At 38.3% G+C, this 25,509-nt stretch overlaps 1 pseudogene; it reads left to right on the top strand.

Annotated features, from left to right (window-relative positions):
- The first annotated feature begins 263 nt into the window (after positions 1-263).
- LOC139183103 (large ribosomal subunit protein eL37 pseudogene) lies at positions 264-8,430 on the top strand (annotated as a pseudogene).
- Positions 8,431-25,509: the final 17,079 nt, after the last annotated feature.

Genomic DNA, 25,509 nt, shown 5'->3' with positions numbered 1-25,509 from the left:
GATTTTGAGGGGATGCTATTCAGTCCAGTCCAGTACTCAACATTGTCATTTATAGCAAGTTCCCTACATACAAATGAGTTCAGTTCCTAGAGTGTGTTCGTGAGTCCAGTTTAATTGTAAGTCAAACAAAGGTAGCCGCCGCCACCACCGCCAAGTCGCTTCAGTCGTGTCCGACTCTGTGCGACCCCACGGACTGCAGCCTACCAGGCTTCTCTGTCCATGGGATTCTCCAGGCAAGAACACTGGAGTGGGTTGCCATTTCCTTCTCCAACAAAGGTAGCCGAGGTACCCAACTAACACATCGTACTGTACTTTAATAGACTTATTAATACTTTCACACAAATAATACATAAAAAAGCACAAAAAATAAAGAAAATGTTTTTAACCTTATAGTGCAGGACTTAACAGAGAAGGCAATGGCACCCCACTCCAGTACTTTTGCCTGGAAAATCCCTTGGACGGAGGAGCCTGGTGGGCTGTAGTCCATGGGGTCACTAGAGTCCGACACGATTGAGCGACTTCACTTTCATGCATTGGAGAAGGAAATGGCAACCCACTCCATTGTTCTTGCCTGGAGAATCCCAGGGATGGGGGAGCCTGGTGGGCTGCCGTCTATGGGGTCGCACAGAGTCGGACACGACTGAAGCAACTTAGCAGCAGCAGTGGCAGCAGGACTTTAAAAAGTACAGTAGTACAGTACAACAGCTGATCTATATGGGTTGGTGTCAAGTGAACAGGCAAGAAGAGTTACTGACTAGAGGAGGGAGAGGAGGTGGGAGATGGTAGAGCTGAAGGATCGTCAGCAGTAGGAGACAGAGTGAATGGTGAAAATCGCTGAGTCATATCTGACTCTCTGAGACCCCATGCTATACAGCCCAAGGAATTCTCCAGGCCAGAATACTAGAGTTGGTAGCCGTACCCTTCTCTAGAGGATCTTCCCAACCCAGGGGTTGAACCCAGGTCTCCCACATTGCAGGCAGATTCTTTACCAGCTGGCCACCAGGGAAGCTCACAGAGGGCAAGCTGCAATTTCATTCATGCCTGGCACTGATGGAATACATGTTCACATTTTTGAAGGTTCTCAACTTGAAGGTTTGTATGTACAAAAGTGACTTACTGTAATATCAAATGGGCATCTAATTTAAGATGTCAAAAACTGAACTAATCTTATCCATCTCTTTTCCATCCATAGTCTTCATCTCAGCTGATAAAAAATCCATTCTTCCAGTGGAATCCTACCTTCACCGTATATCCAAAATGTGACCACTTGTTACTACTTCCACTGTTACACTACGATCTGGGTCACCCTCACGTCTTGCCAGGATTATTGTAATAGTCTTTTTAACAGGTCACTCTGCATCTATTCTTGTCTCCCTACAGTCATTTTCAGAAGAACAGCTAGAGTGACCCTGTCAAAACCCAAGTTAGATTATGAGCCTTTCAATGGCTCCCATTTTATTCACAGTGAATATCAGACTTCTTAGAGTCTCACAAGAGTCCCCTTACCCCTCTTAATCTCCCAACTTGTCACTGCTCCAGCCACGGTGGACTCCATGCTGTTCCTTCAACAATCCAGGCAACCTCTGACCTCAGAAACTTTGTTCATGTTATTCCCTTCACCTAGAAAATTCTTCCCCGAAATATCTGCATGCCTTATTCACTCACTTCCTTTAAGTATCTTGTTCAAATATCCTTTTTAAATGAGTTCTACTCTGATCCTCCCTTGTTTATAATTACAATCCCCTACCTCCTCTCACTATTGATCTCCATATCTGTGCTTTACTTTTTTTTCCCCTCATGGCACTTACTACCTTCTAACACATCATATAATATACTTATTAATTATGTTTTTTTGTCTACTTCCTCTACAAGTAAGGTCCAAGAGGGTAGGAAATGTTGTCTATTTTGTTTTCTGATGTATACCTAGAACATATTAAATGTTCAGTATTTATTAAATAAATGAAAGACATTAATTAAATGAATGAGAAATGAATGAGGAACTACTTTCTAGGCAAAGATTAAAAGGAATCATAGAGTAGGGAATTCTACATTTTACTACATACAAATTTAAAACTTTATCATGTATAATAAAACACAGATAGGCTACTATTTTATATATTTTAGAAAACCCCCATATCGCTCCCAAAGTAAGACCTTTAAAAGTTTTTAAATACATGAGCATTCATAATAAAAATTCAAGCTTTAAGTCATTTTTTCCAAATCTAGAAAAAAAGCGTTGAGGTTATTATCTGTACTTTTGCTAACGTCTGCTTGCATAACTTTATATTTTCTCCATAATACTGATACAAATTAGGATTTAGTTACAGGACTTTTACACATTCTTAATTTTCTATCCATGCTTGTTTTTCCAAATTCCTATTGGCTCTTTGGTTCAAATTTTTATTTTAAATACTATTTTAAGCAAGTGGAAACCTAAAAAAGTAGGACAGACATTTTGAGCCATCACTGGAATTTAAAATAAGTTTTTTTTTTTTTTACATGCACATGGAATTATCTTAATGATATTAAATGGCTTTACTATAAATAATCTGTTAAGGAACTTATATAAAAAGCTTTTAGGTAATTAAGGCCAATTTTTGACAGTTTTTCAATCAGAAAGGGTTGGATTGAAGCTTAAAACACACTAAGAAGCTTGCTAGTTGATCCCCTGTGTTCCTTCTGCGCTGGGGCCCCACCCACAACCAGAAGAAACTTTCTAGCCCACTCCTCACTGTATTGGTGAGAAAACCAAACCTCAGGAGTTAAGCAAGTTCCATGCTGAGTAGTTAAAACTATGACTTTGGTTTGAATACAATAAAATCTCCAGAGATTTTTTACTTCAAGTATTTATAAATTGTTAGCGTTAATATTGGAGAAGGCAATGGCACCCCACTCCAGTACTCTTGCCTGGAAAATCCCATGGATGGAGGAGCCTGGTAGGCTGCAGTCCATGGGGTCGCTAAGAGTCAGACATGACTGAGCGACTTCACTTTCACTTTTCACTTTCATGCCTTGGAGAAGGAAATGGCAACCCACTCCAGCGTTCTTGCCTGGAGAATCCCAGGGACGGGGGAGTTTGGTGGGCTGCCGTCTATGGGGTCGCACAGAGTCAGACATGACTGAAGAGACTTAGCAGCAGCAGCATTAATATTAAAAATATAGAAAGTTGGGCAGGGCAAGATGACAAAGGGAACCTCATCATTTGGAAAGCATCAGAATAAGACACACACGCTGTGCTGCTGCTGTGGCTCTAAAGCCTACCACCTTCAGAAGTCAACCTACGGCAAATGTGGCTATCCTGCCAAACAAAAGAGAAAGTATAACTGGAGTGGCAAAGCTAAAAGACGAAATACCACAGGGACTGGTCGAATGCAGCACCTAAAATCTGTATACGGCAGATTCAGGCATGGATTCCATGAAAGAACAGCACTTAAACCCCAAAGGGCAGCTGTCGCGGTATCTGGTTCATCTTAAGGATTTCAATGATTAGTCAAGCAATAAATGTTCTGGCTTTAAAAAGCAAAGTAAAATAAAAATATAAAGTTACGAGGAGTATCGTACTAAATTATTCTTTCTAAAGAAAAAATTCTCTCTAAAGAAAGTAACATTTAAAATTTTTTTAAATATTAATTTTTTTCTATAACACTGCATTGAAAAATATAATGGAAATACAGGAAAGTGCCAAAGATAAATACACAACAAATTGTGATGTAAACACTGATGAGAATACCATTAGGTCAAAAAATAGACAACAGTATTGCCAACATTTGGAAGACCCTTCTGAGCCCCTTCGAATTGCAACCACTTCTCTACCTCCTTTCCCAGAGGTAACCATTATCCTGGCTTGAATAATAGACTCCTTGCTTTGCTTTAGAGTTTCAGCCATCTAATATGCATGCCTAAAATTATGCTTGTCTTATTACTGATCTTAGAAAAACATTCAGCATTTCCCCGTTAGGTAAGATGTTAGTTGTGTTTTTACAGATGACCTTTATCACACTGAGGAAGTTTCCTTAATGTTGAACTTCCTAAAATGATTTCTGTATGTCAATTGATATGACCATAAGAGTTTTCATCTTTAGACTGTTAATATGGTGAATTATGTTGATAGATTTTGAACAATGAACCAGCTTTGCATTCCTGAGACAAAGCTGACTTGGTCATGGTGTATTATTCTTTTCATATTTTGCTAGATTTAATTTGTTAATATTTTTGAGGATTTGTTTATAAGTGATACTGGTATGTAGGCATTTAGTTGTTGTATTCAGAAAACTAAGATCATGGCATCTGGTCCCATCACTTCATGGCAAATAGATGGGGAAACAGTGGAAACAGTGTCAGACTTTATTTTGGGGGGCTCCAAAATCACTGCAAATGGTGATTGCAGCCATGAAATTAAAAGACGCTTACTCCTTGGAAGAAAAGTTATGACCAATCTAGATAGGATATTCAAAAGCAGAGACATTACTTTGCCAACAAAGCTCCGTCTAGTCAAGGCTATGGTTTTTCCTATGGTCATGTATGGATGTGAGAGTTGGACTGTGAAGAAAGCTGAGCACCCAAGAATTGATGCTTTTGAACTGTGGTGTTGGAGAAGGCTCTTGAGAGTCCCTTGGACTGCAAGGAGATCCAACCAGTCCATTCTAAAGGAGACCAGTCCTGGGTATTCTTTGGAAGGAATGATGCTAAAGCTGAAACTCCAATACTTGGGCCACCTCATGCGAAGAATTGACTTATTGGAAAAGACTCTGATGCTGGGAGAGATTGGGGGCAGGAGGAGAAGGGGACGACAGAGGATGAGATGGCTGGATGGCATCACTGACTCAATGGACGTGAGTTTGAGTGAACTCCAGGAGTTGGTGATGGACAGGGAGGCCTGGCATGCTACAGTTCATGGGGTCGAAAAGAGTTGGACACGACTGAGCGACTGAACTGACTGTACTGTCTTTGTCTGATTTTGGTGTCAGTATAATGCTAGCCTCATAAAATGACTCGAGAAATGTTTTGCCCATTTTTACTTGTTAGAAAAGATTACATAGAATGGTTTTATTTCTTTAAATGTTTGGTAAAATTCTCCAGTGAAATTATCTAGGCCTGGAGACTTCTTGCAGAAGTTTTAAAACTATGAATTCAATTTCTTTAATAGTTATGAGATATTTGGTGACAATTGTGATAATCTTTTTTTATTCCTCCAATTGGTAAATAATGTTTTCTCTCTTTCTTTTTTTTTGGGGGGGGGGGGTTAATATTAATAGACATTTATTAATTTTATAGATCTTTCCAAAGAGTCAGCTTTGTTTCACTGATTTTCTTTATTGTTTTCCTGGTTTAAATTTTATTGATTTCTGCCTTTATCTTCATTATTTTCTCTCTTTAACTTGCTTTGTGTTCATTTTGCTTTTTTTTAGCTTCTTAAGGAGGAAGCTTAGATTATTGATATAAAATCTTTCTTTTCAATATAAGCATTTAATGCTATAATTTCCCTCTAAGTAGGGTTTCCCTGATGGCTCAGTTGATAAAGAATCTGCCTGCAATGAAGGAGAGCCAGGTTCTATTCCAAGTTCGGGAAGATCCCCTGGAGAAGGAAATGGCAATCCACTCCAGTATTCTTGCCTGGAAAATCCTATGGTTAGAGGACTGGGGGGCTACAGTCCATGGGGTTGCAGAGTCAGGCACGCCTGAGTGACTAGCACATACACGCACTGCTTTGTCTTCATCCCACAGTTTCTGTTATGTTGTATTTTATTTTTGTTCAGTTTTAAATCTTGGCTAATCTTCCTGAAGACTTCCTTTTGACCTGTGGCTCATTTAGATGCATATCATTTAATTTCCAAGTATTCAGAGATTTTCCTTTTATTATTCTCCTATTTACTTCTAGTTTTATCATATTATTGTCAGAGAACATACTTTTTATTTTATTTCCTTTTCAAAAAATTTCTTAAGATTTCTTTTGTCACTCAGAATATAATCTACCTTGGTGAATGTTCAAAATGTACTTGAAAAGGATGCTCATATAGTAGATTGCATTGATTGATTTTTAATATTGAGTCAGCTTCACATTCCTGTGATAAACTCTCCTTGTTGGTGTTGTTCTGTCACTCAGTCATGTCAGACTCTTTGTGACCCCATGGACTGCAGCATACCAGGCTTGCGTGTCCTTCACTATCTCCCAGAGTTTGCTCAAACTCATGTCCATTGAGTCGATGATGCCATCCAAGCATATCATCCTTGTCACCCCCTTCTCCTCCTGCCCTCAATCTTTCCCAGCATCAAGGTCTTTTCCAATGAGTCAGCTGTACTCATCAGGTAGCCTAAGTATTGAAACTTCAGCTTCAGGGTCAATACTTCTCATGAATATTCAGAATTGATTAGCTTTAAGATTGACTGATTTGATCTCTGTCCTCAGAGACAGAGGACTCTCAAGAGTCTTCTCCAATACCACAGTTTAAAAGCATCATTTCATTGGCGCTCAGCCTTCTTTACGGTCCAACTCTCACATCCTCATATGACTACTGGAAAAACCATAGCTTTTACTAGATGGACCTTTGTTGGCAAAGTGATGTCTCTGCTTTTTAAATACACTGTCTAGATTTGTCATAGCTTTTCTTCCAAGGAGCAAGCATCTTTGAATTTCATGGTTGCATGCATCGTCTGCAGTGATTTTGGAGCCCAAGAAAATAAAGTCTGTCACTGCTTCCATTTTTTCCCCTGTTTGCCATGAAGTGATGGGACCAGATGCCATGATCTTAGTTTTTTGAATGTTGAGTTTTAAGCCAGTTTTTTCACTCTCCTCTTTCACCTTCATCAAGAAGCTCTTTAATACCTCTTTAGTTTCTGCCAAAAGGGTGGTATCATCTGCACATCTGAGGTTATTGATATTTCTCCTGGCAATCTTGATTTCAGCTTGTGCTACATCCAGCCCAGCGTTTCGCATGATATACTCTGCATATAAGTTAAATAAGCAGGGTGACAATATACAGCCTTGACATACTCCTTTCCCAATTTTGAACCAGTCCCTTCTTTTTTGTCCGGTTCTAACTGTTGGAATTCTTCTTGGCCATGGTAGATTATTCTTTTCATGTGTTGCTATATTCCATTTGCTGTTGTTAATATTTCTGTCAGGTAATGTTTCTATTAACATCAATTAGATGCAATTATTTGATAATGTTCAGTTCTTCTATATCCTTGGTAATTTTACTATAATAATTACATTGTTTATTAAGAAGTGTTTACATCTCTGATGGCAATTATGCATTTTTGTATTTATGCTTTCAATTCTACAAGTTTTTGCTCCATGCATTTTGAAGCTCCATCGTAAGGTTCATTGACATCAAAGAGCATTATGTCTTCTTGGTGATGGATCCTTTTATCATTATGTAGTGTCCCTATTTACTGTTGGTAAACTTTTTGCTATGAGATTTCTTTGTTTGATATTAATAGAGCCACCTCAGCTCCATTTTGATTAATGGTATAAATAATTTTTCCACCCTTTTACTTTTTGTCTACTTATGCCACTGTATTTGAAGTGAGTTTCTTACAGATAGCATACAGTTTGACCATGGTTATTTATCTGTTCTGACAATTTGTCTTTTAATTAATTTGTCTGGGACAGGAACCACCAACCTACAGCCCATCCATGGGCCATATGCAGCTCACTACCTGTTTTGGTGTTTAATCATAAGGTATACTTGGAACACAGCCAAAACACTTATTTATGCTTTGTTTATGACTGCTTTTGTGCTACAATGGGCAAATTGAACAGTTGTGACACCCTGGCCAGAAAAGCAAAAATATTTATTATCTGGCCTTTTACAGAAAAAGTTTGCCAATCTCTATAATTCAGATAAAGCCTTTATATTTAATGTAAATATTGATATGTTTGGGTTTAGGTATATCATGTTAATATTTATTTTCTGTTTATTTCCTCTTTTTTTGTTTGTTTCCCCTTTTCTGCTTTCTCTTGAGCTATTTGAATATCTGATAGTATTCCATTTTAACTTGCCTACTCTGATTTTTGTCAACATTTATTTGCATAGTTTTTAGGTATTGCTTTAGGGCATACTTAACATTTGACACATTTAGAAATAGTATTGTACCACTTTTCATGGAATGTAGAAATCCTACCATCTTTTAAGTCCCTTCATCTCCCCTGCTTTTATGTTGGCACTTTCTTACATATTATATCAACGTATATTCAAACTATTCAGATAATTTCATAATTTTTGCTTTCAAACGTCAAACACTTTTTAAATAACTCAGTCTATTTTATTTACTCAGACATTTATCACTTATATCGCTCTTTTTAAAACATTGATGTTCTAGTTTCTTTGGGTATCAGAGTCAGTTTGCTAGCAATAAAATCGCTTAATTTTTCTGCATCTGAGAATATCTTTATTTCATTTTCTTTTCTGGAGGATATTTACTCTACATTTTTTTTTTCCTTTTTTTTAAGCATTTTTAAGATGTGCTACTTCCTTTCAGCCTCTGTGATTTCTGGTGAGAAATTCACAGTCATTCAAATTGCTTTTTCTCTATAAGTAAGGCATCACTTTTCTCTGTCTACTTTCAACACTTTGTTCATTGCCTTTAGTTTTCAGCAGTTTGATTATGATGTTTGAGCACATCGTTGCATGTATTTTACTTGGAATTCTGTGAGCTCCTTGAATTTTTAGGTTTGTTATTTGCCAAATTTGAAGTTTTCAACCATGATTTTTTCAAACATTTTTCCTGCACCATATTCTCACTGTTCTCCTTCTGGGATTCTGATGACATAAATGTTAGATCTTTTGGTATTATCTCTGAGGAGAGCAAGGTCCCTGAGGCGCTGTTCTTTTTCTTTCATCTCTGTTGCATATATGCTGCTGCTGTGCTAAGTCGCTTCAGCCGTGTCCGACTCTGTGTGACCCCATAGACGGCAGCCCACCAGGCTCCCCCATCCCTGGGATTCTCCAGGCAAGAACGCTGGAGTGGGTTGCCATGTCCTCCTCCAATGCATGAAAGTGAAAGTGAAGTCGCTCAGTCGTGTCCGACTTGTAGTGACCCCATGGACTGCAGCCCACGAGGCTCCTCTATCCATGGGATTTTCCAGGCAAGAGTACTGGAGTGGGGTGCCATTGCCTTCTCCACTGTTGCATATATAGATAATTTCTATTGATCTATCTTCAATTCCACTGACTTTTTGACTCCTTCTTCTGTTGCCTCTATTACATTATTGTGTCCAGTAAGATTTTCTTTTGTGGTTATTCTATTTTTCAGTTCTAAAATTTCCATTTAATTCTTTTTTACATATTTTCTGTTTTCTCTGTAGATACTTTCTATTTTCATTCATTGCAGGGATATTTGCCTTTATTGCTTGGAACATTTTAAAATATCTTTGTCAGATAATTTCAACATCTGGGCCTTCTTGGCTTTGATGTCTACTCATCATTTTTTCCCACATCAATTGAGATTTTCATATGCTCGGCAATTCTGGATTGTATACTGGATGTTTTGAATGTCGTGTTATTAGACTCTAGGTCTTTTCTAAATCCTATAGATCATGTTGATATTTTTACTTTGGACAACTGACCCAAATGGTTCAACTTTTGAAAGACTGAGGTTCTTTTGGTTGTGGTTTCGCAATCAGTTTTACTTTCAAAGCTTTTGCCACGCTGCTCAGGTGTGTCCTGTGGGTGCTCCATGTAGCAGCTAGTCTGGGATTTAGACAGAGTCTCTCTTTTAGTTCAGTTCTCAGAGTCTTTGGTGGTGTTCAGGATTGGACCATGTTCAGAGGTAAGTCCAGGATTTTGGAAAGAACTTTTATGGGCTTATGTTTCCAAACTCCTCTTTTTGCAATCTCCCTGCTACTTTTAAGTTCCTTGAGCTCCCCTGTTTCAGTCCTTAGGCCAGAAACCTGGGACTTTACTCTGTTCTCCCATGCACTTGCCATGACTGTACTGAATTTGGCGCAGATGGAAGATGCGGGTTGGTGGAGGGAGAGAAAGAATGGAAAAAACAACAGGGGTTTTTGGAGAGAAACCCCTCTCCCTTGGAGAGAAAGTTCTCTCTTCCTCAGAGTTTAGGTTCCTGTTCCTGTCCCTGTCACTGCTGCAGGATTACTAGGGGGCTGGGGAGCAAGAAAATGAAGAAGAAACCCCAGGAGTTCCTCTGCTCTTTCTGAGCATGAGAACCCCTTTTGCAAGAAGATTTCTAGAGCTCTCTCTATTTGTGCTCTCCCAAGTTCAGCCTTACTCGAGTCCAAGGAGAAACCAGGGTTAAAACAGCAAACTGTCTATTTGGTGGCACCTTCAAATCCTGGTCTTAATTCCTGATCTTCCTGCCACTGTTTATGTTACAGAATCATGAACTAGCTGTACCACACATTCTGTCCAGGTCCAGGTTCTGTAGTTACATTTAACAGCGACACACGTTGGAGTATGCTTATTTCACCTTACCCAGAACTACAATAAAACATTTTAATTGAAAAAGTATAAAATTAGAAAATTCACATAATCAAAAAATAAGTAAGAAAAAATATTGGAAATTCACCACTCTAATAGAATTACTCTATGCATTTGGCATATACCACTTTCCAGATATTTTATATACAAATAGATTAGTTTTAATATGTAAAATTGGAATTGATGTAGATTAGTGGTAAAAACATGAATGCTGCCTAATTTAAATTTCTTCTCTACTGTTAATAGTTTATGTAATCTTTTTATATTTAAAATGGATAACCAACAGGACCAGCTGTATAACAAAGGGAACTCTACTTGGTGTTATGTGGTAGCCCAGATGGAAGGGGAGTTTGGGGAAGAAAGGATGCATATATATGTATGGCTGAGTCCCTTTGTTGTTCCCCTGAAACTATCACAGCATTGTTAACTGGCTCTACTCCAATACAAAATAACAAGTTTAATAAAAAAAAGAAAAAGAAAGAGAAAAAAATAAAAACAAACAAAAAATAACTTGTGTGATCTTGAGCAGACTACAAAATCTTTCAGTATAAGATAATCATGAATAAACATCTGTAAAATAGGAGTCACATCATCTGTCTACTTCATAGATTGTGTGGGTCACTTTAGTTAATATCTGTAAGGCACTCAATAATGCTTAATACATAATAAGTTCTATATAAGTATACATGCTGTTATGTATGTTCTCTTTTTACTAAAAAGAAAAATCACTCTCAAACTCAATTCAACTAAGATGCATTGAAAACCTGCTATGTTGCTGTCATTAAAAAGTCAGAGACACTTTATTGATGATGGTAGTGGTGTATGGCCATGGCAACAATGATTTGCTGGTCTGATTATTAGTTAAAATTTTTTACTTTGGCAGAATTCTAATTGGCAAAGAAAAGTCAGAATCCTTGGAAAGAAAGTCAGAATCCTCTCCCAGGTCCAGCTGCATTCCCTGTGAATGAGTCCTCAGCATAGAAGAAGTCCTCTCTAAATAGCTGAGTAGGAGGAAGCTCAGGAATGAGAACTGGGGGTGACCTGGAAGTCACATCCCATCCTCTAGTTCTGGATCATATAAACTGAGGTGGAGATGTGACTGTCCTTGAGTAACACAGAGAGGCCTGCTGTGCGACTCATTTTCCCGTTTGTTTTTTTTAAAAGTCTATTTTTCTCCTCTTTTGGCCAGAAGAAAGGATGCTGGTGAGGTTCAGAACATGTTCCCCCAATACATGGCACCTTGGCAACTTGAATATTTTAAGCTAATATAGATAAACAACAAGTATAGGAAGGTCACACTGATTTTCCCTCTTATCCCTAATGCAGGTTGTAGGACCCTCTTGAGAGAGATACCCTCCCGACACCTAGCACACAGAAGTGCCCTCATCTCCAAAGGGAGAGGGAACCAAACAAACAGCCCTTGATGATTTCCCCCCAGTTTGCTAGCCTAGCTTCAACCTTTTGTTCTATCATGCTTTTCCCCTTTCTACTCTTCATTAAACCTTCTATAAGAACGCTCAGGCTTAACCTTTTTTCCAGGTCTTCATTTTCTTGCAAAAGCACATATGTCCCTTAAAACTCCTATTAAATTAATTTGTATGCTTTTCTCCTGTCAACCAGTTTTTGTCAGTTTAATTTTCAGACCCAGCCAGGGGTCAAGGGAAAATTTTCCTTCCCCTAAAATATTAAAAAGGAACTCTAATTGTAATTTTTGAAGAATTCTTCACTGCAAAGCCATTTAGATTGGTGAGTTTCTATTTTATGAGCTCCTGAGGGCAATTCATATTTCAGCATTGTGCAGTAATGATGTTCAGATCAATGAAGCAAAGTCAATAAGAAAATACCAAGAATAAGAAAAATTGTTCAGTACGGCTGCTTAAAATGTTATTTTTATGCATGTGCATACTTACATTTAATAAATAATAGATATAATTACATAAAATACATTTAGGAAATATTTTCAAAGTTTTGATGTTTAAGGATTTGGTTTTAGTAATTTGGAAATTTTACTTATGTGTCATGAATATTTCATTTACTCATGGCTCCAGATGAAGGTGTACTGTACTGAAAATAAGTATTTCTACTGGTAATTTTTAAGTGTTTTCTTTAAAAATATTAACACTATCATTAAATTTAAATTCACATTATGCTGACTCTTCATACACTGACTTTTAAACCAAGTGTATTGTGAAATAATGTATATTGAAAAATCTCCTTTTTAAAAAACAACAGGGAATCCTTCATGGTCCAGTGGTTAGGACTCCACACTTCCACTGCAGGGAGCATGGGTTCAATCCCTGGTTGGGGAGCTAATATCGTGCATGCTACACACTACAGCCGAAAGAAAGAAATTTTAAAAAATAAATAAGCAAATGTTTGAAAAAAAAACTATTTCTAACACCAGTAGCAAGTAGAATATGGACTTAAAAAAACAATTCACATATATTAAATGTTACAGTGGATGGATGTTAAACAAACTGTAGGAAACTACAATGATTTTTAAAGTTGATTATTTTCCCCCATTCTTACGCTTTTTTCCTCTGATAAGACTTTTATATAATTTCCCTCCAGTACTGATATAGCCAGAATTTATTGAACATTGTGCTGTGCTTTACGTATATTATTCTCATTTAATCCTCATCACAGACCTACCTACTACGCTTATTATCTCCTCTTACTAAGAAAACAGAAACTTAGAAATGTTAAGTAGTTTGCTCTAGGTCCCATAAGTCAATGGAATACAAGGTTTTAAACCCAGGTCTATTGGGGGCCAAGAACCCCAGTAAATTACTGACTATGATGCAGAAATAAATACCCTGTGGAAATGTAAGGGAGCTGTTCAATTTCTCCCGGGACAACCTCTTACTCCTGCATTTAATCCTTCTATCCCCATCTTCCCTACTTGATTTATATAAAGGAGTATTTCTCCAAGCAAAGAACACTTTCTTCTGACCCATGAAAGAGAAAAAGAATGGAAAGACAGCTCATGTTTTCCCTTGGGTAAGCAGCTATTTTTCAAAGACCTTTATCCGTCGTTTCAGCAAATGATGTCATGGTAGCCTGGTCTGGTATGTGGCAAGCACTCAGAAATGTCCATCTGATATGACCTCTGGGAGAACTATGTCTCCCTTTCTACTCTCTGAAGCAATTCTTCTTCGTGGAGGCTGTTGTCATGCAAAACTAGGGTATTTTTGACACTGTCATTTTACAGATGTACTGTATTTTCCAGCTGCTAATCTTAGAAGTGGAAATAATGATCTCGAGCTTCATTTCCCCCCTCTATTAGAGCTGAACCCTGTAATTTTGCTCATCAGATTTGCAAATGAAGGTTATCTTATACTGTTTAGCTTGGTTTAAACGTTATCACAGTGGGCGGTTATACTCCTCCTGTCATGCTGATGAGAAGCGTGCCTGCCTGGCTGTGTTCACCAAGGCCTCCTGCCTGAAGAGGGGAGGTGTGGAGAGGGTGCTGGAAATCAATGGATGGGGTCAGTTAAGGAAGAGGATGACAGGGTCCAGAGCACTCAGCTTGGAATGCCTCCACCTCCCTGGTTCTTCAGCATTTAACCATCAAAGAGTGGTTTTTATCACAGAGATTTACACTTGCACAACCATCATCTTAATTCATTTAATAAGCCCAATAGCCCTATCGAGATAGGTTTTATTACCCTCATTTTCTACACTGGGAAACAGTTCTATTAAGTGGAAAAAATTGATTCAAGTGGGGTTTTCCAGTTGGAAATCCAGACCCAAGTGCCCGCCACCCAAGGTAAAGGATGGTGATGGAAACAAGTACTACATGTTTCAGGCAGTCATGCCTTCCTTCCCCGCCCCCTGACTGGCTGCTTCTCTAACTTCTTCAGCTCTTACACCCACTTCACTCCTGCTTCAGTCCTCTGGTTTCTTGCTGTTTCTGGAACATACCAGCTGCACTCTGGCCTCAGAACTGTTGTGGTTGCTACAATCCTCCTCCAGATAGTAGCACAGCTCATTCTCTCACTTCCCTAGAGGACTGCCCAAATATGAAGTTATCAGAGAGCCCTTTCCTGGAAACCCCACACATAATAAAGCCCTCATTACACTTTACCCCATGCCCTGAGTTTGGGGCAAAATATGCCCCAGGCACAGACCAGCAATAATAAAACTGACTCAAATTCAGTCTGCTTTTTATTATCACTGTGCACTAGAAATTCTAAACATCAATGATGGAATACTCTTCCAATAAAAAAAACAAAAACAAACCTTTCCTTGGTCTAAGTTCTAGACAATTACCATGATTACATTTCTAAACATCTAAAATGCACACTTGAAATTAGCACATTTTAATCATTTATTCTTTAACAAACATGGTGTTCTACTCTTTAAAAAATTGAGATATAGTTGATTTACAATGTCATGTTAATTTCAGCTATACAGCAAAGTGATTCAGTTATATATACATACATGCTGTACTGTGCTGTGCTTAGTCACTCAGTCGTGTCCAGCTCTTTGTGACCCCATGGACTGTAGGCTGCCAGGCTCCTCTGTGCATGGGGATTCTCCAGGAAAGAATATTGGAGTGAGTTGCCATGTCCTCCTCAAATATATATATACACACACATATATTCTTTTTCATTATGGTTTATCACAGGATACTGCATACAGTTCCCTGTGCTATACAATAGGACCTTGTTGTTCACCCATGCTATATATACTAGTTTGCATCTGGAAATCCCTAAATCCTAATCCATCGTTCCCCCATCCTGTCTCTCCCTTGGCGACCACAAGTCTGTTCTCTATGTCTATGAGTCTGTTCCTGTTTTGTAGGTAAGCTCCTTCGTGTCATATTTTCGATTCCACATGTAAGTGGTATCATATGGTGTCCATCTTTCTCTTTCCGACTTAATTTGGTATGGTAATCGCTAGGTCCATTCTTGTTGTTGCAAATGGCATTACTTCACTGTTTATGGTTGAGTAGTATTCCACTGTATGTCATGTACCACACTTCTTTATCCATTCATCTGTTGATGGATAGTTAGGTTGTTTCCAGAAATATGCTGTTCCACTTGAAAGTGCTTGGGCATGGTATTCTACTTGGAAGTTACTTCAGAGAAATCTGAGCTATACAGTCAGCCTGACACAAGTAGACAGGATGATACATATTGTTTGCAAGTAAATTTGTAATATAATTTTGAGCTTGCTTTGGGTGCTGCTGGTCATCCCAATCCTTGTGTGGTATAGACAAATTCCTATGTAAGGATCAGTCGTGGGAAATGATAAGTCAACAAATCTACCTATCCTCTGCTGAACATGAATATGCAAAAGAGACCTATTTTGAGGAAGTCATTGACAAATTTGCAGATATTAAGGCTTAAAAACAGAAACCACAAATTTATTAATTTCTGTCACAGGACAATATCTCCTCTTTTTCATAAATATTAATATATTTCTGAAGTTTTAGTCCATTTAATTATCTTTAGTTTTTTGTTGTTGCTGTTCAGTCACCAAGTTATGTCCGACTCTTCATGACCCCATGGACTGCAGCACACCAGGCTTCCCTGTCCCTCACCATCTCCCAGAGTTTGCCCAAGTCCATGTCCATTGAATTGGTGATGCCATCCAACCATCTCATCCTCTTTATTTTACTTTTTATTACTGTTATTTATTTTATTGATGTGATTATAAAGTTTGACAAAGCAAAAATTTCACTGTCTGCTCTTCTTTTCTGGACATTATTATCATGTGTTTTATACTAGTTATCTATTGCCATCTAACAATATTACCACAAACTTAGCAGCCTTTAGGAACACACATTGTCTCGTCTTGTCTTCGGGTGAGGATGAGGCTAGGCTGCTAGGCTAGGCTGGGTTCTTCAGTTTGGGGTCCCCCACCACTGCAATCAGCTGAGGTTAGGCTAGAGAAGGACCCATGCTCACATGGTTATTGGCAAGGCTCAATCCCCATGGGCTGTTGGACAGAGGGTTTCAGTCTCTTCGTGGATGTTGACCAAGCCAGAGGCTTCCCTCAACTGTTTGCCACCTGGGCCTTCCCAATGTGACCCTCAAAGCCAACAAGTAAGAGAAATGGCAGCAGGATTATGTAAGGTAATCCCATTCCATCATCTTCGCCTTATTCTATTGGTTACTGAAAAAAGAGTCTGAAATGCAGTACTTGGGTACAAGGGTGCAGTCTCAAAAATGATAGAATGATCTCCATTCATTTCCAAGGCACACCATTCAATATCACAGTAATCCGAGTCTATACCCCATCCACTAATGCCGAAGAAGCTGAATTTGAAATGTTCTATGAAGACCTACGAGACCTACTAGAACTAATACTAAAAAAAAGGTGTCCTTTTCATCACAGGGGACTGAAATGCATAAGTAGGAAGTCAAGAGATACCTGGAGTAACAGACAAGTTTGGACTTAGAGTATAAAACAAAGCAGGGCAGAGGCTAACGGAGTTTTGCCAAGAGAACGCACTGGTCATAGCAAACACCCTCTTCCAACAACACAAGAGACAACTCTACACATGGACATCACCAGGTGGTCAACACTGAAATCAGATTGATTATATTCTTTGCAGCCAAAGATGGAGAAGCTCTATACAGTCAGCAAAAACAAGACCGGGAGCTGACTGTGGCTCAGATCATGAACTCCTTATTGCCAAATTCAGACTTAAGTTAAAGAAAGGGAAAACCACTAGACCATTCAGGTATGACCTAAATCAAATCCATTATGATTATACAGTGAAAGTGAGAAATAGATTCAAGGGACTAGATCTGATAGACAGAATGCCTGAAGAACTATGGACAGAGGTTCGTAACATTGTACAGGAGGTGGTGATCAAAACCCTGCCCAAGAAAAAGAAATACAAAAAGGCAAAATGGTTGTCTGAGAAGGGCTTACAAATAGCTGAGTAAAGAAGAGAGGTGAAAGGCAAAGGAGAAAAGGAAAGATATACCCATCTGAATGCAGAGTTCCAAAGAATACCAAGGAGAGATCAGAAAGCCTTTCTAAGTGGTCAGTGCAAACAGAGAAAATATTAGAATGGGAAAGACTAGAGATCTCTTCAGGAGAAGGCAATGGCACCCCACTCCAGTACTCTTGCCTGGAAAATCCCGTGGATGGAGGAGCCTGGTGGGCTGCAGTCCATGGGGTCGAGGAGAGTCGAACACGACTGAGCGACATCACTTTCACTTTTCACTTTCATGCATTGGAGAAGGAAATGGCAACCCACTCCAGTGTTCTTGCCTGGAGAATCCCAGGGATGGGGGAGCCTGGTGGGCTGCCATCTATGGGGTTGCACAGAGTCGGACACGACTGAAGCGACTTAGCAGCAGTAGCAGCAGCAGAGATCTCTTCAAGAAAATTAGAGATACCAAGGGAACATTTCATGCAAAGATGGGCTCAATAGAGGACAGAAACAGTATGAACCCAACAGAAGCAGAAGATATTAAGAAGAGGTGGCCAGAATACACAGCAGAACTGTACAAAAAAGATCTTCATGACCCAGATAACCACAGTGGTGTGATCACTCACCTAGAACCAGACATCTTGGAGTGCAAAGTCAAGTGGGCCTTAGAAAGCATCACTACAAACAAAGCTAGTGGATGTGATGGAATTCCAGTTGAGTTATTTCAAATCCTGAAAGATGATGCTGTGAAAGTGTTACACTCAATATGCCAGCAAATTTGGGAAACTCATCAGTGGCCACAGGACTGGAAAAGGTCAGTTTTCATTCCAATCTCAAGGAAAGGGAATGCCAAAGAATGTTCAAATTACCACACAATTGTACTCATCTCACACACTCAAAATTCTCCAAGCTAGGCTTCAATAGTAGATGAACTGAGAAGTTCCAGGTGTTCAAGGTGGATTTAGAAAAGGCAGAGGAACCAGAGATCAAATTGCCTATATTTGTTGGATCATAGAAATAACAAGAGAATTCCAGAAAAACATCTATATCTGCTTCATTGACTACACTGAAGACTTTGACTGTGTGGATCACAACAAATTCTGGAAAATTCTTAAAGAGATGGGAATATTAGACCATCTTACCTGCCTCCTTCGAAACCTGTATGCAGATGAAGAAGCAAGAATTAGAACTGGACATGGAACAATGGACTGGTTCCAAATTGGGAAAGGAGTACATCAAGGCTGTAGATTGTCACCCTGCTTATTTAACTTACACGCAGAGTACATAATGAAAAATGCTGGGCTAATTAAAAAGAATACATTTGAATCAGTTCTAATGAGGTGGATGAAACTGGAGCCTATTATACAGAGTGAAGTAAGCCAGAAAGAAAAACACCAATACAGTATACTAACGCATATATATGGAATTTAGAAAGATGGTAACAATAACCCTGTATACGAGACAGCAAAAGAGACACTGATGTATAGACCAGTCTTTTGGACTCTGTGGGAGAGGGAGAAGGTGGGATGATTTGGGAGAATGGCATTGAAACATGTATAATACCATATATGAAACGAGTTGTCAGTCCAGGTTCGATGCATGATACTGGATGCTTGGGGCTGGTGCACTGGGACGACGCAGAGGGATGGTACGGGGAGGGAGGAGGGAGGAGGGTTCAGAATGGGGAACACATGTATACCTGTGGCGGATTCATGTTGATATATGGCAAAACCAATACAATATTGTAAAGTTAAAAAATAAAATTAAAAAAAAGAAAAATGCTGGGCTAGATGAAGCACAAGCTGGAATCAAGATTGCCAGGAGAAATATCAATAACCTCAGATATGCAGATGACACCACCCTTATGGCAGAAAGCAAAGAGGAATTAAAGAGCCTCTTGATGAAAGTGAAAGAGGAGAGTGAAAAAGCTGGCTTAAAACTCAGCATTCAAAAAACTAAGATCATGGCATCTGGTCCCATCACTTCATGGCAAATAGATGGGGAAGCAGTGGAAGTAATAACAGTCTTTATTTTCTTGGTCTTCAAAAATCACTGGAGATGGTGACTGCAGCCATGAAATTAAAAGCCGCTTGCTCCTTGGAAGAAAAGCTGTGACCAATGTAGACGGCATATTAAAAAAGCAGAGACATTACTTTGCCAACAAAGGTCCGTCTAGTCAAGGCTATGGTTTTTCCAGTGGTCATATATGGATGTGAATGTTGGACCATAAAGAAGGGTGAGCACCAAAGAATTGATGCTTTTGAATTGTGGTGTTGGAGAAGACTCTTGAGAGTCTCTTAGCCTAGAGGAGATCAAACCAGTTAATCCTGGTTTGACTGAAATCAGTCCTGAATATTCATTGGAAATTAGTCCTGAATATTCATTGGAAGGACTGTTGCTGAAGTTGAAGCTCCAATACTTTGGCCACCTGATGCAAAGAATTGACTCATTGGAAAAGACCCAGATGCTGGGAAAGATTGAAGGCAGGTGGAGAAGGGGAAGGCAGAGAATGAGATGTTTGGATGGCATCACTGAGTCAGTGGACATCAGTTTGAGCAAGCTCCAGGAGTTGGTGATGGACAGCGAAGCCTAGTGTGCTGCAGTCCAGGGGGTTGCAAAGAGTCAGACACCACTGAGCAGCTGAACTGAACTGAACTGATAGAAATAAATAAGTAACCATCCCACAAAACTCTGGTTGGCATCATGGGTCAGGAATCTGTTTATAGCAAGAGAGAAGAACTAAAATTTTATGAGTCCTGAAAGAGAGATGTTCTGTGACATTGGTCAAACGAGAGAAAATCAGAGGTATACATTTGTGACAACACAGACCTTGCCTGAGCTTTATCAACTTTGTATGTGTGTTGGGGAGAAGTGTGTGGGGAGGATGAGGTTGTAGCAAGTACTCGGCGGCTTTATCAAATATTACTGGATATTCAGGTTGAATATAGATCTGCAAGTTATGGAATCATTACTCACAGGTCACCCAAAGCCCTTTAATCAATGGACATCTCCAAAGCATTTTAGACTTTCACAGTATATTAATTGGGCTAAATCAACCCTGAATATTCATTCGAAGGACAGATGCTGAATCTGAAGCTCCAATACTTTGGCCGCCTGATGCATAGAGCTAACTCATTGGAAAAGACCCTGATGCTGGGAAAGACTGAAGGCATGAGGTGAAGAGGGTGACAGAGGATGAGATGATTGGATGGCATCATCAACTCAATAGACATGAATTTGAGCAAACTCTGGGAGTTAGTGAAGGACAAGGAAGCCTGGTGTGCTGCAGTCCATGGGGTTGCAAAGAATCAGATATGACTGAATGACTGACTATAACAAAGCTAAATAATAGCCTTATTTTTAAAATCAGAGACTTCAGCATAAATTTATGTGTCTTTCATGCTTACATGCTTCACGGCTGGCACTAGCCAAGGCTCTTTTATACAGGAGACATCGTGTTTTATTATTATAACCATTCAAAAAAAAAAAAAAAAAGGTCTGTTGTGACAACTTCAGATTTCCTTTACAAGGAAATATCTATCTTGGCCTCATGGAACGTTTGGAACTATGTCCCTTATAAATAGAACTCGCACTATTTAGCATCATTCTTTTCCAAAATTTCCATAGTTCTTAGTTCTAGGAACAGTAGTATGAATATACTCAATCTTCTGAAAAATAAAGAGTTATCCTACTGCAGATCCAGGTACTCCACAAGGACTGTCCACTTTAACCTTCTTAAAAGTAGAACATTCATTCATACAAATAAACATCCATATTTAAAATTAAGCCTCTGGGAAAGGTCTTTAGAGGGAAGTGACTCACTTGTCATCAGCCCCTTATTCTCCTTTGCCCCTCCTCTTCTACCTGCCTGGAACCTGAATGTGATGGCTGGAGCTCCAGCAGCTCACCTGTGACTACAAGCACATGATGACTAGGAGAAAGGATAGAAGAAACCAGGACCCTGAAAATATCATAGAGACATCAGACCACTCCAGGAGACCTACCTTAATTTTATTATGCAACAAAAATAAATAGGCATTTATATTTTAAAAACCACTGTTTTCTGGATTTTCTCTTATATACAGCCAAATTTAATCCCTCATTGAAAAGCACCTGCTACTTTTTGGATTTTGTCAAGGAGTTATCTCATGAGCTGCACTCACTCTTTAATCTCAGAGAAAATAATCCCAGAACATGAGTATGGCCAAATTTTAAACTATTTGATTTTCTTATCCTTTCCATTGCTGTCATAACAAAACTGCTTTCGTAGACCTACAAGCTCAAAAATAAATTTTCCACTGTTGGTCTTTTCATTTAAGAAGGTGAGAATGAGGAACACTGGAAAGACCCTGTGGAATACTATAGTTTATGTCAAGAAAACTCTGAGAGTGTTTTATATGTTTCTATAAATCAAAGAAATGTTATAATTAAAGTGCTCTCCTACAGTGATGGAGAACCTGGCTGAAACCATATTGCTGAATTCAAATCCCAGTTCTACCATTTACTAGCTATGTCATCTGGGCACAATATTTAATATCTCTCACCTTGAGTGTACTCTTCTATAAAATGGGATAAATACGAGCACCCCCATCATAGAGCTGTATGAGGAATAAAAGTATATAATTAGTGCTTGGTAATGGTTATTATTATCACAGTCTACCTTATATTAATTACTTTTAACTGTGTTTTTATCCCTCTAGTTATAAGCTTTTTCAAAGCAAGGATATGTCTTATTTATTTTTGTGCCCTTCCCACCCACCCCAGAGAGAGGAAAGTGGGTGGCACATAATAAATCTTTAGTACGTATTTAATATTGAATTGAATAATTTGCTGCATTTTATTATCTAACAAATTCTTGATTCAGTTAGAAGGATGGCTGGTAAAAAAAAAAAAAGCATTTTGGAACCAATACCATACTTATCTACATAATAATAAATCTTACAAAAATCTGCTATACTTATGCAAAAAATAAAGCCATCAAATTTTAATTGTAGTGTGACTGTCTATTTTCCAGATTTACTTCACTTGACATATATAACCTTTGTAATTAGAAAAATAATTAATCTTAAAAAATCTATTTCAAGAAATGGCAGAGTTTAGAGTAGAAGAAAAAGGAATGAGATGCATATTAGTAAATTTGATTTCCCAATAATTTTAGTTCACTGTGCCTTCCAAAAACCCGCAATGACCTAATATAATTGAGTTTAAAAGTTCTCAATAAAGTGACATATTCTGACAAATCTGTAAGGAAAAATGGAGGCACAATCTTTGATTTAGAAAGTAAATATCTAGTGATCATCTGAGCAAGGAACACCATCTTTCACAAAGTAAACAGCATGCAGCTGTTTCCATCCTGCTGACTGTAAGAAGATTATCATACTCAGAATGGAAATTCCAGGAACCTACATTCTAATTAACATGGAAATGAAATCCACAAAATAAATATGTATCCAAAGCGTATGCAATCCCAGGGTACATGGAGACAGATGCAGACGGATCTAATCTGTGCACTAGAAGCATGAGTGTATGTCAGGAACGCTGCATGGAAAGCTGACATTCGATCCAATTAGAAAAGGCAGAGTTAAAATGATGAAAGCAATTTCCTTTTTCCAGTTAAATTAGGCACTCAAATAACAGGCTACTCTTTGACCTTCCTGGGAAGGGTAAGGATGGTTTCAAAATGGTAATTAAATGAATAACCAACCAACCTACTCTTGCAATTGCTTAATAAGTAGGATTTAGGGAAATACATTCTACACTGAAAATCAGCCAAGAAGGAATCTTGAAGAATTTCTCAAATGTGTTCTTATTGCTTTTATTTATCAATTTTTAATTTGAGGAAACAGAAAGATTAGTAACAGCAGCAAACCAAACTGAATACGGTGTCTGTTAAAATTAACAGGTCACCTTCTGCTTCTTAGTAATGTGTATTGTAGCTGCTAAAGAAAGGTGTTTTGTTGTTGTTTTTTTTTAATAGCACTTCTGGGTGCTTTTCCAAGGTCCTGCTTGAAATAGTTGAGAGCATCCTTGGCATTTGCAAAGGTACATTATTTCTTTAATCAGACTGGTGACTTTTAGGACTAGAGTTTAAGGGCTCCCTTGATTCTGCTGTAGGTTATAATTTCCAACTACTGCGACTTTCAGCAATGGACACGCTGCTGTTTCATCCAGCAGCCCATGCTTGCCACTGTATGGAAGTTAAATCAAATCTCTTTTCTTCCCCATTAAATTCTAAGTTGCAAGATAAAAGCTGATTATAAAGTAAATTATTAAGACATATTTTAAGGCAATTTTTCCTGATATGTACATCTTTTTTGCTCCCATCTTCTCATTCAGATTCAGATTCAACAAACATTTATTAAGCATTTATCATGTATCATGTACTGAGCTCCATGCTGCGGATTTCGGGAAATCTTGACCTTACAATCAGAGGAAATCTGAAGACATATCTTGAATTAGCTGTTGTGACTCAAAATCATGAGTCCTTCTAAATGTCTGGATTATTACCCTGGTATGTAACTTTAATTAATAAAATAAATATTTGAACTTATATTTAAGTATCATTATAGAAATAATGTGTATGTATACATGATTCTAAGAATTCAGACAAAACAGATGGTATAAATGAAAAGTAAAAGTTGTCTATCCCTTTCCTCCTTTACCCCCATTTTTTTTCCCACTGAAATATAGTGTGATATAAAAGTGACTATAATACTATGTAGTTCCTCCTGCCAAGAGATAGGGTTCCCTTGAATCTGGGATGACCTTGAAATTTACTGTAATAGAACATTTGGAGCAGTAATGTTTGAGTTCCAAACCTAGGCTCCAAGAGGACTTGGAGCTCTCTACTCTATAAGGTGCAGGACATTCATGAAAGAAATCAAAGAAGACACAAATAAAAGGAAAGGTATCCCATGTTCATGAATTGGAATAATTAATATAATTAAAATATCAATAGTACCAAAAATAATCTATAGATGCAATATAATCTCTATCAAGAATTCCAAAGGCATTTTTTACAGAAATAGAAAAAAAACACTCCTAAAATTTATGTGGAAACACTAAAGACCCTAAATAGCCAAAGAAATCCTGAGAAAGAAGAACAAATAAAGAAGTATCACAGTTCCTGATTTCAAGCTATACTACAAGCCTATAGTAATTTAAAAAGTATATTATCAGCATCAAAACAGACAAATAGACCAATGAAACAGAACTGAGAGACTAGAAATAAAACCAAGTATATACAGTCAACTAATATTTGACAAGGAGTAAAGAATACTCAATAGAGAAAAGACGGTCTCTTCAATAAATGGTGTTGGGAAAACTGGATATTCACATGTAAGAAAATGGAACTTGACTCCTTACACCACTCACAAAAATTAAAACTCAGAATGAATCAAAGATTTAAATGAAAGATCTGAAACCATGAAACTTCTAGAAGAAAATACAGGGGAAAAAACTCCTTGATGTGATATTTTTGAAATCATGCCTAAAGTACTAGTTACAAAATAGAAAATAAACAAATAGAACCACATCAACCTAAAAAGCCTCTGGACAGCAAAAGAAACCAGTCACAAAACAAAAAGATAACCTACAGAATGGGGAAACAATTTGCAAAGCACATATCCAATAAGAGGTTAATATCCAAAATTATAAAAAATTTATACAACTCAGTAGCAAAAAAGCAAACAGTCCAGTTTAAAAATTGGCAAAGAACCTGAGTAGACATGTTTCCAAGGAAGAAATACAAAAAAGGCCAACAGGTACATGAAAAAAATGCTCAATATTACCAGTCATTGAAGTGAAGTCGCTCAGTTGTGTCCGACTCTTTGCGACCCCATGAACTGCAGTCTCCCAGGCTCCTCCGTCGGTGGGATTTTCCAGGCAAGAGTACTGGAGTGGGTTGCCACTTCCTTCTCCAGGGGATCTTCCCGACTCGGGGATTGAACCCGGGTCTCCTGCATTGCAGGCAGACGCTTTACCCTCTAAGCCACGAGGGAAGCAGGGAAAAGCAATTAAAACCACAGTGTGACATTACATCACACCTGTTAGAATGGTCATGATCCACAAAAGAAGAGAGGACAAATGCTGGTGTGAATGTGGAGAAAAGGGAATTCTTGTATGCTATTGATGGAATTATAAGTTGGTTACAGACACCTTGGAAAACAGTATGGA

The sequence above is a fragment of the Bos indicus genome, chromosome 5 (assembly GCF_029378745.1).
Source record: "Bos indicus isolate NIAB-ARS_2022 breed Sahiwal x Tharparkar chromosome 5, NIAB-ARS_B.indTharparkar_mat_pri_1.0, whole genome shotgun sequence".
In the NCBI taxonomy this organism is placed as follows: domain Eukaryota; kingdom Metazoa; phylum Chordata; class Mammalia; order Artiodactyla; family Bovidae; genus Bos; species Bos indicus.
This window is presented reverse-complemented; position numbering and strand designations above follow the sequence as displayed.